The 15,857-nt window shown below is 38.3% G+C and overlaps 1 protein-coding gene across 7 annotated transcripts in view; it reads right to left on the bottom strand.

Moving 5' to 3' along the window:
• The window catches only part of SETD2 (SET domain containing 2, histone lysine methyltransferase), a 118,625-nt gene that overhangs the window by 101,926 nt on the left and 842 nt on the right, over positions 1–15,857 (bottom strand). The window contains exon 2 of one of the 7 annotated variants that reach the window (XM_046640369.1): positions 4,088–4,164. The exons of the other annotated variants lie outside the window; for them this stretch is intronic. The gene's annotated coding sequence lies outside the window, so the exon portion shown is untranslated. The remainder of the gene's footprint in view (positions 1–4,087; positions 4,165–15,857) is intronic. 7 annotated transcript variants of the gene reach the window in all.

The raw sequence follows: 15,857 nt of genomic DNA, 5'->3' as shown, positions 1-15,857 counted from the left end.
GATATGACATCTTATGTAGCTGTAGTCCAATATCAAAACCAGAAAACTGACATTAGTACAAAACTGTTAACAGACTAGACCTTATTCAGTTTTCACCATTCTTTTTCATCTGCATTCATATTCATTTGTGTTTGTTGTGTGTAGTCCTATGCAACTTTATCCCATGTATAGATTCATGTAATCACCACCAAAATCAAGATATATAACTGTTCCATCAGTGGCATCGTTTTCTGAATATCTTAATTTTTCACTTCATTTTTCTAGGAATTCATTTTTATTGTATATTTTAAAAGTATCAGTCCATGATAGACTGAAGAAAAAAAAAAAGGCCTGGCCTTTCACCACAGATAGTTCGAGAAACACTAAACCAGAACACGCACAAATTGGCTTTATCCTATTGGAACCTGTTATTTCCTAAATAATTGATACTTGAATTTACTCTTCTCCTATGGGATAGCAGACAATCCTAAATGGAAGCACATACAGAACATCCCCACATTTTGTATGTTAGAGTTTTAGTGCTACCCAATAAAGTTCTATTCTTCACTCCTTAGTCTTTTACCCCTATCATACCCAATAGACCAAGGTAAACAAAAGCCAGGATTTCACTTTAAAACAATGCCTCCAGAAGAGTTCAACATGTGAGGAAAAAACAGATATCATGACGTGAAAAAAAAAGGCCTCCAGAAACTTCACAATGCTCATCCAAAAACCTTTTTTTGGATTTCTTTTCTACCTTCCCAGATTCCTGAAAATACAACAGAATCATTCCTTACCTGGAGTTTTGAGAAAATTTTCAACATGTTTAGACTACGTGTCATTTATTAAGATATTTTCTTTCAGCTCCTAGCCCACACTTTCTACACTTTTGTTTGTGAAAGTATGATTGGGACCCTCTAAACTACATTTCTCCTTTGGCACTAATTGCATGTGCTGGAGGAAGACTGAAAGGTTGGAAGAGTAACAGGGAATTTGCTCCTTCTTCTTCATCACAGTTACCAGTGTACTGACCCATCAAAGAATTTCACCCTAGCACTGATTTCAGTTTCTACTTTTTTCCCACAATCCCAGACCAGCCTGACTGCAATTCCTCATAGACACCAGTACCAGTTGTCCAATACCCACCACCTCAGAGGTCTCAGCCTCAGGAGGCCCTACTCCAAGCTTCTAGGTTCTAATAACCACACCCTCTTCTCTTTTTTCTCCCAGCCCTAAGGTGGGTAGCTACTTCCCACCTTTCTATCTCTGTTATCTTAGTGTCCCCTTTTCATTTTCTCAGTTCTCCAAAAACTCTCTAAACCAATTCCTTACATTAAATTCTGTTTTCCTGACCGATATAGAGAAAAACAACATGAAAGCGTAAGGCTCTTTTCTTAAAATCTTATAAAAGGACAAACATAAAACAGAAGTAATTATTCCAATTATCCCTTTAAAAACTGTACATAAGTTGTCTTGGAAATCAGACACTAATATATAATTTTTCATTAGTGTTCTGAAGCAAGGGTAAGCAAATTTTCTATAAAGAGCCAGAAAGTAAATATTTTAGGCTTTGTAGGCCATGTAGTCTGTGTCACAACTACTCAACTCTGACGTTTTTGTGCAAAAGCAGCCGTAGACAATAAGTAAATGAATGAGCATGACTGTGTTCCAACAACACTTTATTTATGAACAGAAACTTCAATTTCAAGTCATTTTTACATGTCACAAAATATTCTTTTGATTTTTGACATACATTTTATTTTTTTATATATTTTATAAATATAAAATCATTCTTAGTTCACAGGCTATATACTAAAACATGCAGGCAAGCTGGATTTGTTGCACTGGCCAGTTTGCCAACCCCTGTTCTAGATTGTGCCTCTTACAAAAATCAAAGTATTATATTCAGTGATGGGCTAGAAAACATTACATTAGTAAACCTAGGCTTAACCTATAATATAACTAACTTGAAACTTGAAAAAGAACAATGTTACTTAACCTCCTGAAATTTTCTTTTAATGGAAACAAAAGATAAGAAAATTTACTAACAGGGAAATTTCAAAGTATAATCTAGGTTCCATTTAAGTATTCGCCAACCTTGTATACCTTCTTTCTACCTCTACAGTACCATAAAATAAGCACTGGTTTTTAAATTAACCTTGAATAATGCCAATTTCTCAATCACAGAATTATTAAGTTAGGGTCTTAACGATGTTCAACTTAGAATAAGTTACGTTCGAGTAATAATGGTCCCATTTCCCAAACTATTCTTCAAGAAGAAAAAAATCTACAGCCGTTCAAGCAAGTTACATACAAGTTTCTTATTTCAAGGTAACTGTGACTGTATAGCCCCTCCTGTTAATCCACAACTACTTTGATTCCTTATTATAAGCAATGAGGAATGATGTCTCTTTGGCATCTTATGCTGCCACAAATATGCTCATTATTGCTACTTGTGAGCTCTGTCCATTGGTCTAAAAACAATGAGTTAAAGTCCTAAGAGCACCTTGAACTAGGACTATCTCACCCCTTGGACACAGCACGCACCGATAACAAGCAAAAAGTAGCACAAACAGCAGTGCAGTAGTATGCCTGACATGAGAATGGCATAAAATAAACATTACCCCTCTCAAAGAAAGGCAGGTTATTTACCTATGGACCTCTCTTGGTTTTCCTTAACACATGGAATGACAACAAACCAAGGCTTGAGTTTCACTTGAGATTAAAAGTTCATTTCCAATGAAGATCTCAGACTATCTAGGGCACTTGGCCAAAGGGGCAGATGTGGATGGTCCGCATATCCAGTGTACCTTTTGCTGAGGTGATGTTTAGGCCTCTAATCCTCTAGTATAGGTATCTGCAAAGTCAGAGGAAAGAGCTAACTCAACTAGGGAATCCTCTGCACCCTCCAAACTGAACTATAATAAGCACCTCAAGACTAATCCAGAAGACCCCCTAGGAAAACAAGTAACTCAGAATATAGAAATCCAGTTGATTATGAATGGCAGCTATTCTAGATGTTATTCTATAACATCATTAAAAAGTTAGTCCTTGCCAAATTGGCAAATGAAGAGACCTTTGTTCAAGTTGTGCTAGCGTCATTAAACTAGCTAGTGAGCATAGCTTGAGCTTCTTTGGGACTTTTCCTCAGTTATCTGTAAAATGAGAGGCACTAGATCCCACACCTTTTAAAATCACAGCCATTGTAAACCATGGTAATGAATGAGTTAAGGGGAAAAAAAGTTGGAAGCCACAGAAATAAGGAGTCATTAGGTAAGGTAACAGGGTCCCCCTACACAAGGCACCTTAGGCTGTTTAGCAATTTACACGGGGCAGCAAAGGCAAAGGAGTCTAACTGGAAATGGGCACAGGGACGATCTTCCCTTGTATCCTCCCCTCAGTGTGGCCCTAGAGCATTCTCTACCCAGTCCTTCTTTGCCTAACTCCCATTCTTTCAGACTAAGTTTAAGTATACTTCCTCTGGGCACCCCTCCCTGACTACCCACTCCTCTACTCCACCAGTCTAGATTAGATGTCCCTGCTGTAGCTCATTGTGCTTACTTCTGTATCCTTATCATGAGGTAGGCATTCAACAAATGTTAGCTGAATAAATTAAAACAGTCAAGAGTTCAATCCCAGCTAGTTTTTCTAAACATCAGGTTTAAAAGGTTCAATTATAATGCAAAAACTTTAAACATAACTTTATAATTGCTTCATACAGTTTAAGGCTTAGAAAACCAACAAGTTTTTTTGTATGGAAGGTATAAAAAGCATCAGCTATCCTGTAGAAGAACAAAAGCCTCAATTTTTTGAGTACAAGTTTTCTGTCATTATTCAGTGTCACAGCCTTATGGTATATCCAAAAACACCCCTTGGTTTATCACTGCATCTGCAGTTTCCTCACTTCCTTTTGGCCCCTAATATTAATAAAGAGATAAATGAGACTACTGATCTGAAGGATTTGATTAGAAAGACAACTAAACAAGGTAAAGCACAGGGGCATAGTTTAAACAGGTTATCCACCCTGGAAAATACACAAGTATAAAACAACTAAAAAGGCTGGGAGGAAAAAACTGGTCTAGCACAAAACACAATAGGCTATTTCTACCTAAGGCAGCACTCATGTTCTCTCTCAGGCCACCATCATGAGATTTCCAATTTTCATCTGTTTGTCTCCACCAGCACCTACAGAAGAAGCATAAAAAGTGCTCTGAGCACCAATCACTTTCATCAGCTAAAGACATACCATTCGATTCCCTGACCTCCTCGGTCCTAATCTAATAGTTATTTAACAACGTCTTATAATAAAAGTCAGTAATTACTAATGCTGCTATTCACTCTATAAGGAAATTAGAATAATGACAGTTACAAATAATCAGGTCAACTCAAACATTTACTACGCATGTACTACAATATACCCAGCTGCTAGTTACTGGGATTCCTCCATTTAAAAGAATAAATCTCTATAATATATATTCAACACCATCCTTGAATTTTCTAGTACATGGAACTACAAAATCCCTTAGATCCTAACAAAAGAGCCAAACAAGTTTAAATCATGCAAGAGAATGGATGAATGCTAAGAGAGACAGGCTCCAATCAAATGTTAGTCTTCCTAATGCTTTGCATTAGTAACCACCCGAAGTATCTTAAGAGTTGGAAAATTATAAAAATACACATGCAAGCAAACACGTCTTTTAAAATATTTATACGGAAAAAATATGATGAAAATAAAAATACTTAAGCAATGGGTACATTTCACAAAAGCACATAACTAACAAATTTTGCAGCTAGCATACACACAGCTGAAAAAAATGTCCTATCACAGCCAGGTTCCAACTTCTGCCCCAATTTCATGTCCTCTGACACTATCATTATCTTCTCCATTAACAAAAAAAAAGTAGTCAAAGAAAGATGAGCACTAAGTATTTCTTGGTAGTCTCACTGTCTTTCTAATGCACCTGAGCAATACTATAATTGGGGAAACAATGGTTTTATATTCAATTCAATGTGTTATTTTCAGCTACTAACATTACTTCCTTACACAAACTGCTGTTAATCTGTCAAAAAGACCATACTATACTTTTCATAATTGAGACAAATGGTTTCCTGAATAATTATACAAAAACAGAAGTTTTGTTTTGTTTTTATTTTTTAATGGAGGTGGTAAACTTAAGCTTAAAGAATATACCTATTACAGTCATCTTGGGGAAATCTTCAGAAGTACATTTTCACTTATTCTAACAAAATGTTTTATTGTACCTCAACAAAATTCATCCATTTACTATAGATAATTCTTTAAATTTTCAGCACAGAAGCAGTACCATAAAATGAGTAGTTAATGTCTTAGAGTTGATACAGATACTCTGTTCTAGAATTGATAAACAGAAGAGCTATATTTTTAACCAGGCAATTTTAGAAAGTCTGTGTGTGCTGAACATTACAATAAATGGATTTTCATAGAAAGGGTTTTTGCAGCCATGAAATTAATGAAAAATGTTACCTCTACTTTACATTCACACAAAATTCATAAAAATTTTAAACCTGGGATCACCTGCCTACTAAAGTAGAGAGTATGTAATTAATAATTTCATCAAGAGGTCAAATATCAGAATAAAAAGACTCAAAATACAAGTTAGTCCATGGGTCTTCAAAGAGCTAATCATGAAGCAAATATTGGTGATTACTATACAGCCCTGCCCAAAGAGAGGCTCTAATTGCACCTGTCAGGGAAGTGGGCATCAGGAAGAGCTATAGTCAGAAACCACTACTTGCTCCAAGTTCTTGCAAGCCCATAGCGGTTCTCCTAGTAAGCAGACCTCCCAGGAGTTTGCCAGCACCATCACACTCCTATCAACACCCACACCATCCCAAGGATATTTTCATTTGTGAGATGTTAGCATCTGAAAAAAAAAGCATTCCAAAATAAAAAGCAACTACAGGAATTCAGACCAACTTTAAACCTCCACCTAAATGACCCAATGTATTTGCTAGGTTGGAAAAGACACTGAAGTAACCACTAGCTTGAGCAAAAAAAAAAAAAAAAGACTACCAAATTAAACATAAAGCACATTATACAAGAATTTCAAAGCTAAGGGACTCAAATATAACACTTTATTAGCATATGATAACCAAAAATTACACATGGTAATTGCCTCTCATTTGAATCCATGAAAGTAGACTTCCAAATATAAATCCTATTATGAAAAACAACAAACCTATTGAATTTTCAGTTGGCTAGCCTGTTGGCCAGCTTCAAACCAACCATTTTCAAGAGATGGCACTTAAATATCTTGAACTTTCTCTTTAAAATAACCAAGCAACTAATCAAAGTAGGGTATGAGTGAAAGCTATTTAATCCATCAGCGCCAGACAGGACAAACAGAAATAAATATGTATGGACAATAAATTTTCTTTAAAAAAAGGAAAGAAAGAAGTGCAGGAGTCAAACTCAAACAAAATCACAAAAACACCACCACCCATAAATTACCAGATATACTCACTCTATGGGGAAACATATTTGAAAGGAAACACCTTTCACATAGCAAAACAACTTAATATAGTACATTCATAGTATAGAATATTGCCTAAGTGTTAAAAAGAATGAGCACATCTCATAGGTAAATCCAAACATGCAAATGATATAATATGTAGAGAAAAGATAGAATGATAGTGTAGTAGTACAATTCCACTTACATAAAAACAAAAATCAAATAAAAGGAAAAGGTCTGGAAAGGTATACACTAAATTGTTAGTAGTGGTTACCTCTTGGATATGGGATTTGAAGAAGAGGCGCAGGGAAAAGAAGTTGAGGGTGGATTTTAACTTTTTCCTCTATAAATATCTGTATTATCTTAGCCTTTTATAATAAGCATTTATTGTTTTGATAATTAAAAAAAGATAGCATTTTAAACATACTACCAGATGTTGTTATCGTTTTTAAAATATCACATTTATGGTATCTCCAAAGCCTGAATTTAAAGCTCTATCCTCAGATATTAAAGAAGACGACTAAGAAACATGACAATTAAATGCAATTTGTAATCCTAGACTGAAAAAAGAGGACACTATTGGGACAACTGGCAAAATTTACATATGAACTGTATATCAGGTGACAGTATTGTTATAAATGTTAAACCACCTGAATTTGATTACTGTACACTGGTTATCTAAGAGAATGCTTGTTCTTAGGTAATACTATGAAATATTTAGGGGTGAAGGGTCATGATGTCTGCAACTTACAAATGGTTCAGCCAAAAATAAACAAACACGTACATATTTTTTATATAGAAAGAGCAAATGAGGCAAAATTTCAATTACTGGGCTAACCTAGATGAAAAGTATATGTGAATTCATTATACTATTCTTGCAACTTCCCTGCAAGTTTGAATTTTTTTCAAAATAAAATCTCCCACCCTCACCCCTCCACCCCAAGACTGTACCTCTCTCTCAAAGAAAAAGGAAGGATCCTGATTTTCAGTGACTCTAGGTGTAAATGGTTCAGTTTCTAACATGAACTGTCTCTCAGGGTCTTACAATAATAGCTATATAGTTTTTATAATCGCATTATAAAAATAAGGTACTCTATAGTACTGTGGAAGAATTAAGAGAAATGATGAAGATGGTCAACTTTTGATTCTCTAACCCAGGCTAGCAATCTTTTGCCATCCAGCATATGACTATCCTAGGTCTCTGCAAAAATTGACAATGCTCACAGAACAACACTATCAAGGTCAAGAAAAATTATTACAAATACTTGTTAAAGAGTAAATCATAATCCATTTCAATTTTTTAAAGAGGAATAGATTAAATCAATTAGCCACTACAGTGAAAAGTGGCAGAAAAGATCTGGGAATACCAAAATCCCATTAGGGAAAATAGAAAAGTATGACTGATTGATAGATAGCTATGTATAAAGTATGTCTTGGAAGTTTGAACATTTCTTAGGAAAACACAACTGTATCAACAGTTGCTTGATACCTTTCCAAAGATATAGTGTGTCAACAGAAGAATGGTCAGCCTGAAATCTAGAAAAGGCAAGAGCAAAGAGGGACATGAATACTAAAGAAGTGTACTCCATCCTAAGAACTAGGATAGTTCATCAGGTTTTCCATACTCACCGGGAAATGTTTCCAGGTAATAGTTTGGCCTCCTATGTACTTCAGTAGCCCAAAGAGGGTACCCTGGCCTGTAGAACCATACCTCAATCACTACAAAGCTTTTCGTCTTTTATAAAATACAGGCATGTCTCATTTTATTGTGCTTTACTGTGCTTTGCAGATACTGTGTTTTTTTACAAATTGAAGGCTTACGGCACCCCTGTGTCGAGCAAGTCTGTTGGCGCCATTTTTCCAACAGCATTTGCTCACTTCATGTCTCTGTGTCACAGTTTGGTAATTCTCACAATATTTCAAACTTTTCCATTATTATTATATTTGTTATGGTGATCTGTTATTAGCGGTCTCTGATGTTACGATTGTAACTGTTTTGGGGCACCACGAAACACATCATATAAGACGATGAACTTAATCGATAAATGTTATGTTTGTACTGACTGTTCCACTGACCAGCCTTTTCCCTGTCTCTCTCCCTACCTGTCTCAGGCCTACCTATTCCCTGAGACATAACAATATTGATATTATTCCAATTAATAACCCTACAATGGCCTCTAAGTGTTCAAGTGAAAGGAAGAGTCGCAAGTCTCTCACTTTAACTCAAAAGCTAGAAATGATTAAGTTGAGTTAGGAAGACATGTCAAAAGCTGAGACAGGCCGAAAGCTAGGCCTCTTGCACTAAACAGCCAAATTGGGAATGCAAAAGGAAAGTCTTAAAGGAAATTAAAAGTGCTACTCCAGAGAACACACCAATGATAAGAAAGCAAAATAGGCTTATTGCTGATATGCAGAAAGTTTTAGTAGTCTGGATAGATCAAACCAGCCATTACATTTCCTTAAACCAAACCCTAATCTAGAGCAAGGCCCTAAGTCTCTTCAATTCTATGAAGGCTCAGAGGTGAGGAAGCTGCAGAAGAAAAGTTTGAAGCTAGCAACGGTTGGTTCATGAGGTGTAAGAAGTGTTTCCATAACATAAAAGTGTACAGTGAAGCAGCAAGTGCCAATGTAGAAGGTGCAAGATATCCAGAAGATCTAGCTAAAATAATTAACGAAAGTGACTACACTAAACAACAGATTTTCAATGTAGATATAACAGCCTTATATTGGAAGAAGATGCCATCTAGGACCTTCATAGGCAGAGAGGAGAAGTCAATGCCTGGCTTCAAAGCACAGGATGACTCTCTTATTAGGGGCTAATAAAGCTGGCGACTTTAAGTTGAAGCCAACGCTCATTTACCATTCCGAGAATCCTAGAGCCCTTAAGAGCTATGCTAAATCTACTCTGCCTGTGTTCTATAAATGGAACAGCAAAGCCTGGATGACAGCACATCTGTTTACAACATGGTTTAATGAATATTTTAAGCCCACTGTTGAAACCTACTGCTCTAAAAAAAAAGATTCCTTTCAAAATATTACTGGTCATGGACAATGCACCTGGTCACCTAAGAGCTCTAATGGAGATATACAATGAGATTAATGTTTTCATGCCTGCTCACACAACATATATTCTGCAGCCCATGGATCAAGGAGTAGTTTTGACTTTTAAGTCTTATTATTTAAGAAATACATTTCATGGGCCTGGCCCCATGGCCAAGTGGTTCAAGTTCTGCATGCTCCACTTCTGCGCCTGGGTTCACAGGTTTGATCCTGGGCACGGACCTACTCCACTCACCAGCCACGCTGTGGAGGTGTCCCACATACAAAAATACGGAGAGGGATTGGCCCAGATGTTAGCTCTGGGCAAATTTTCCTCAGCAAAAAAAAAGAAAGAAATAAAAATACATTTCAGGGGCCAGCCTGGTGGCAAAGTGGTTAAGTTCATGTGCTCCACTTCGGAGGCCCAGGGTTTGCGGTTTCAAATTCTGGGCGCAGACCTACACACCACTCATCAAGTCATGCTGTGGCAGCACATCCCACATAGAAGAACTAGAAGGACTTACAACTAGAATATACAAGTACGAACAGAGGCTCTGGGGAGAAAATTTTTTAAAAAGGAGGAAGATGGGCAACAGACGTTAGCTCAGGGCCAATCTTCCTCACCAAAAAAATAAAAAATAAAAAAGTATCTTAAAAAAAAAGAAATATATTTCAAAAGGCTATAACTGCCATAGATAGTGATTCCTCTAATGGATCCGAGCAAAGTAAATTGAAAACCTTCTGGAAAGGATTCACCATTCTAGATTCCATTAAGAACATTCACAATTCATGGAAAAATGTCAAAAATATCAACATTAAGAGTTTGGAAGAAGTTGATTCCAACCCTCATGGATGACTTGGATGGGTTCAAGACTTTAGTGGAGGAAGTAACTACAGATGTGGTGGAAATAGCAAGAAAACTAGAATTAGAAGTGGAGCCTAAAGACGTGACTGAATTGCAGCAATCTCATGATAGAACTTTAACAGATGAGGAGTTGCTTCTTAAGGATGAGCAAAGAAAGTAGTTTCTTGAGATGGAATCTACTCCTGGTGAAGATGCTGTGAAGATTGTTGAAATGACAACAAAGGATTTAGAATGTTACATAAATTTAGTTGATAACGCAGCAGAGTTTGAGAGGACTGACTCCAATTCTGAAAGAATTCTACAACGGATAAAACGCTATCAAACAGCATCGCATGCTACAGAGAAATCGTTCCTGAAAGGAAGAGTCAATTGACGTAGCAAACTTGTCTTATTTTAAGAAAATGCTCCAGCCACCCCAACCTTCAGCAACCACCACCCTGATCAGTCAGCAGTTATCAACACTGAGGCTAGACTCTCCACCAGTAAATAGATGATTACAACTCACTGAAGGCTCAGATGATGGTTAGCATTTTTAAGGAATAAAGTATTTTTTAATTAAAGTATGTACGTTGTTTTTTGAGGCATAATGCTACTGTACACTTAACAGACTACAGTATAGTGCAAACTTTATTTTTTTTTGGTGAGGAAGACTAGCCCTGAGCTAACATCTGTTGCCAATCTTCCTCTTTTTGCTGAAGAAGATTGGCCCTGAGCTAACATCTGTGCCCATCTTCCTCTACTTTGTATGTGAGACGCCACCACAGCATGGCTTGATCCACGTCCAAGATCTGAACCTGCGAACCCCAGGCCACCAAAGCGGAGCATGCAAACTTAACCACTATGCACCAGGCTGGCACCTAAACATAACTTTTATATGCACTGGGAAACCAAAATATTCATGTGACTTGCTTTACTGCGATATTTGCTACATTGTGGTAGTCTGGAACCCAACTCGCAGTATCTCCAAGGTATGCCTGTAACAAAAATTGTGATTCATATATTGGCTGCAAAGCTACTAAAGGTCCAGATTATATGCGGAATCTAGTGACCATATCATGACATTTTCTCTAGGTTGGTTTCCCAAGGCATCTCTATCTCCACTGTAACTAAGGTGAATTATGAGAATTTGACTATCCTCACTGCTTTATACTTTATTTGAACATGCTGAAATATTTTTTCCCAGTAATTAAACTTTATTTTTGCCAAATTCACCGTGGTTTTCGTAACATGGTGCCTTGTTTTGTAGCTGCATCTTTTCATCCAACACTAATAATAAAAGAGCTAACACTGTCCTAATTCTTAAATCCTCATAAACCCTTTGCAGAAAATACTATTATGATCCCCACTTTAGAAATAAGGACACCAAGGCACAGAGTCATTATGAAAACTCACCCAGGTTCATAAAGCTATTAACTAAAAGAGGTGAGATTCTAAACCCGGAGTTATAGCTTCAGAGCCCAGGGGCTTAACTTTTTTTTGTGCCTTGGACCATTTTCTCAGCTTAATATTTTTAAATGTATAAAATAAAATACATATGATTACAAAGGAAATCAACTACACTGAGGACAAAAAACCCAAATCTATGATATAGTTATACATATGTTTCTTAACAATCTAGCAGTAGATCTCATATCTACCGTAATTTTGAAGTAATGATGAACATAAATAATATTTTGAGATATCTACAATAACCACAATATATTTTTAAAAATCTGTAATTTGTACTAGTAGTAAAACCACAGGTACTGTTAATATCACTGTAGTTTGCTGGTTACATTAGTAATTAAAAGAAATGCTAACTTCTAGTTAGAGATTAGTGAAGAGGTAATTTCCCCCTAAATTTATGGATGCCATCCATGTTAAAACCCTAACAATCCTCTTAACACTGCAATTTAAAAGGACCAATCCTGGGTCCTTCTCTCTATACTGGGATCCCTTGGTGATCTCATCCAGTATCCTGGGTTTGAATACTACCTAAGTTAATGACAACAAAATTTATCTATAGTCCAGACCCTTCCCCTGAACTCCAGACTTGGATATCATTTCAACCCGAATGTCTCACAGGTATCTCAAACTTACCATGTCTAAAACTGAACTCCTAATCTATTCTTCAGACCTGCTCTTCTCACAGTCATCCCTATCTTAGTTGATGGCAACTGCATGTTTCTAAGTGCACAGACCAAAAAACTTGGAATCATTCTTGGCTCGTCTCTCACATGCCACATCCCATCTATCAACAAATCATATTGGTTTGATCTTCAAAATATACCCAGAATTCAGCCATTTCTCACCATCTCCTGTTACCACCTTGGTACAAGTCACAAGCATCTCTCTCCTAGATTACTAGCTTCCTTACAAGTTTCTGTGCTTTTACTGTTGTTCCTCTCTGCAGAGTGCTCCTTCTGAAGCTCAAAGCAGACTATGTCACTCCTCAGCTGAAAACTCTGGGCAAAGTTCTTACAAAGGCTCTACAAAGCCCTGTGAAATCTACACTCCACCCTGACCCAATTTACTATTACTCTTTTTTGTTCATTCCATTCTAGCCATACTGGGCAGAACTCACTAGGTCTGCCTCAGCGCCTTGGAAGTAACTATTCCCTCTACATGGAATGCCCCCCCACCCCATTAACATGGCCAACTCCCTTCCCTTTAAGTGCTTCCTTAAACACCACTCTCAAAAAGGCTCACCCAGCCCACCTCATTTTAAATTGCAACATCTTCCTCAGAAATTCTGGACCCCACTTTTCCTGCTCCATTTTCCAAAGCACTTACCTTTGAACTTTCTATATTATTTGTTTATCACCCTCACTAAAAGTGGTGCCCACAACCGCAAAATTTTGTTTGTTTTGTACACCACTCACCTCTAGGGTGCCTATGTTTGGCACAAAATAGACATGCATATGTTCAAAGAACAGCACTCCCATCACTGTAAGGTACTTGCCTTCTCTCTCACTAAAGGGTTCCTTGAAGACTCTGACTGGATCTAATTTGCAGTGTCCTCAACACCTGGGCCTGCATAACAGCAGACACCTAATGCACAGATGCTCAGATGATTACAGCCATTTTCACCTGAAACACAATCCTATATGCCACAGAAAAAAGCCACGTCTTACAGCTGTGTCTGATTAAAGAGTAAGTACAAGACAAACACAGAACATCAAGTTCCAAATGTTACTTCAGTCAAACTGAATTTATGTTTCACGTCTCAATTTATTCATGTGTCTAAGAACTGTTTCAAACTATCTAAAGTCTTAAGAAGGGCACTTAGTCATTACTTCCCCCAGCCATGTCACCCCCCCCCCTCAAGCTCACTCAGTCTTTTCATGTTTGACTTAATATCCTGCCTCTTACGTTTTTCCCGATGACCCCAGCTAAAAGCACTTACATGTGCCACATTCTGTGCCAAGTGCTTTTCATACCTTATTCTCACCCAATCCTCCCAAAAGCCCTTATGAGGTCGCTACCATTATATCTATTTCAAAGATGAGAAAACTCAAATTTAGATAAAGTCACTTCGTCCAAGGTTCAACGAGTGTTCAAACTTTGGTCTGTCTGACTCTAAAATCCAAGTTCTTTAACCCCACACTACACTGTTTTTCTCTCTCCGGTGGTATAAACACTAACTGGCTTATACAAACTACCTCAAGTGACTTGCTGTTACTTCACTTCTCTAGGCTTCAGTTTTTGCATCTGTAAAACAAGCGATATTGTTCAGGACGCCTACCAAGATCTCCTCCAGTTTTTATACTATGACAGGAAACATTTTATAATTCTTTATATACTCCACACAGGTTAATACACACCAACCCCACCCAGATATGTATTTCAGAACTTAGTCACTGTTAGAAATCCAGAGCAAGAGAGACAGAAAAGCAGTGAAGATAAAAAACTCGAAGATCTTGTGTAAAAATAAAACATTAGATTCCTCCTTCGTCAGGGCCATCAAAGATGCACTTTTGAGTTCATTTTCCCACAGAGTACGAAAAATTATGTTTTCCCCCGAGAAGTGAAAGGATATGATCCTTAAAGCTTCTAGACTTCACCAAACAACCTGATAAAAGGAACTGAAAGCAGGCACTTAGCCCATTCAGGGGCTGACATGTTATTTTGTACAAGACAAGTGCTCAATAAGCCTTTACTGGACTATGATACAGAATTTTTTTTTTTGAGAGTTTCCAAGTCTCAAACTAAAAGTGAAAAAACCTGAGCTTGTTAATTAGACTGATGATTGAGCAGTAAATAAAAACAACCTAATTAAGCTAATATTAACCTACAAGCAAGAACCCATGAAAGGATTAAAACCATGCTGACACAACTTACTACTGCAAGTCAGAGCTGGGTTTTGTTCTAGAAAGGCAGAATAATTATTTCTCCCTTTGTGCACAGAGAACCATCAACAAGCCAACAGAACCCTTCTGTGATGCAATCGAATCTAAGGACTATCAAGTTAAGATCTAGACTTTTCTGGACCAAGGTGAGAAGATCTGGCAAAGGGTTCAAAAAAAGGGCCATAGCAGGACTAAGATAAAATGTGTCAAAAGAGCGAATCATTCTGGCCATAAAAGTGACAGTTTCATTTCAAATTGCTATCAACCGTTAAGTTTGAAATGAATCGTATACTCGTAGGTCTAGACTTCAACCAACACCAGCAAATGGAGTTTAAGAACAGCTTTATACAACAACAGCCTTGGGAGGGTGCAGGGAAAGAAGTGAATCCAGGCGCTGGAGTGGAAGCTCTCTGAGGTGTCAGGTACAGTCGCAGACACAGCCCTCAAGAGAGAAGTAAAAACGTCCTAGACTGAAAAAAAATACTACTGGGCAAAAGTCTATTTCGGTTTTCTAGAACACTGTCTCTTTAGAGAATCTTCAAAGAATTCTGGGGTTTTAGCTAAGTCTTCACAAGGAGTAGAAAGTCATCCATTTAGGGTAAGAGGTTCCTGTTACTGAGGAAGTAGAGTGTCCGAAAGTGTGCAAATCTCACAATCTGGAAGAGAATGTATGCCCCTCTGAAGTCTTTCATTTTCGGGCGGAAAAACAAACCCGGTGTCACCTCAACACTGGGGCCACACAAACCTCGCCACCATTACAAAACCAAAGTGCCAAAGGTGCAGCATCTGAAGCCGGAAGCACTACAAGGCCAGGATCGAGTTCCAGGAGAAAAAATCAAACCCAAGAGCGCAGCGCGGGCCCCTCCGTGGCCCTGGGCCGAGCGACGCGCGCTAGGCCCTTCCGGTCTGAGCCGCCGTCGCCGGGAGGCCGGGCAACGGGCCGGGCTTCCACCCGAGCGCGGGGATTCGCGGCCTACCCCTCGCCGGTACCCTCTCGCCGAGTCCGGCTCCGGCAGCCTCTCTGACGCGGGCCCTTCGCGTGCAGCGCGGCCTGCGCGGGCCGCGGAGAGCCGGAGGAGACCGCCGAGCCTCGGGCCGGCCGGGTCGGTGCGAACGCGGCGGCGGCGGCGGAGGCCGTGGCCGCCCCTCCCCCAC

This window comes from Equus quagga, chromosome 1 (assembly GCF_021613505.1).
Source record: "Equus quagga isolate Etosha38 chromosome 1, UCLA_HA_Equagga_1.0, whole genome shotgun sequence".
Classification (NCBI taxonomy): Eukaryota; Metazoa; Chordata; class Mammalia; order Perissodactyla; family Equidae; genus Equus; species Equus quagga.
Note: the sequence above shows the minus strand (reverse complement) of the source record. Positions and strands in the feature narration are given on the sequence as shown.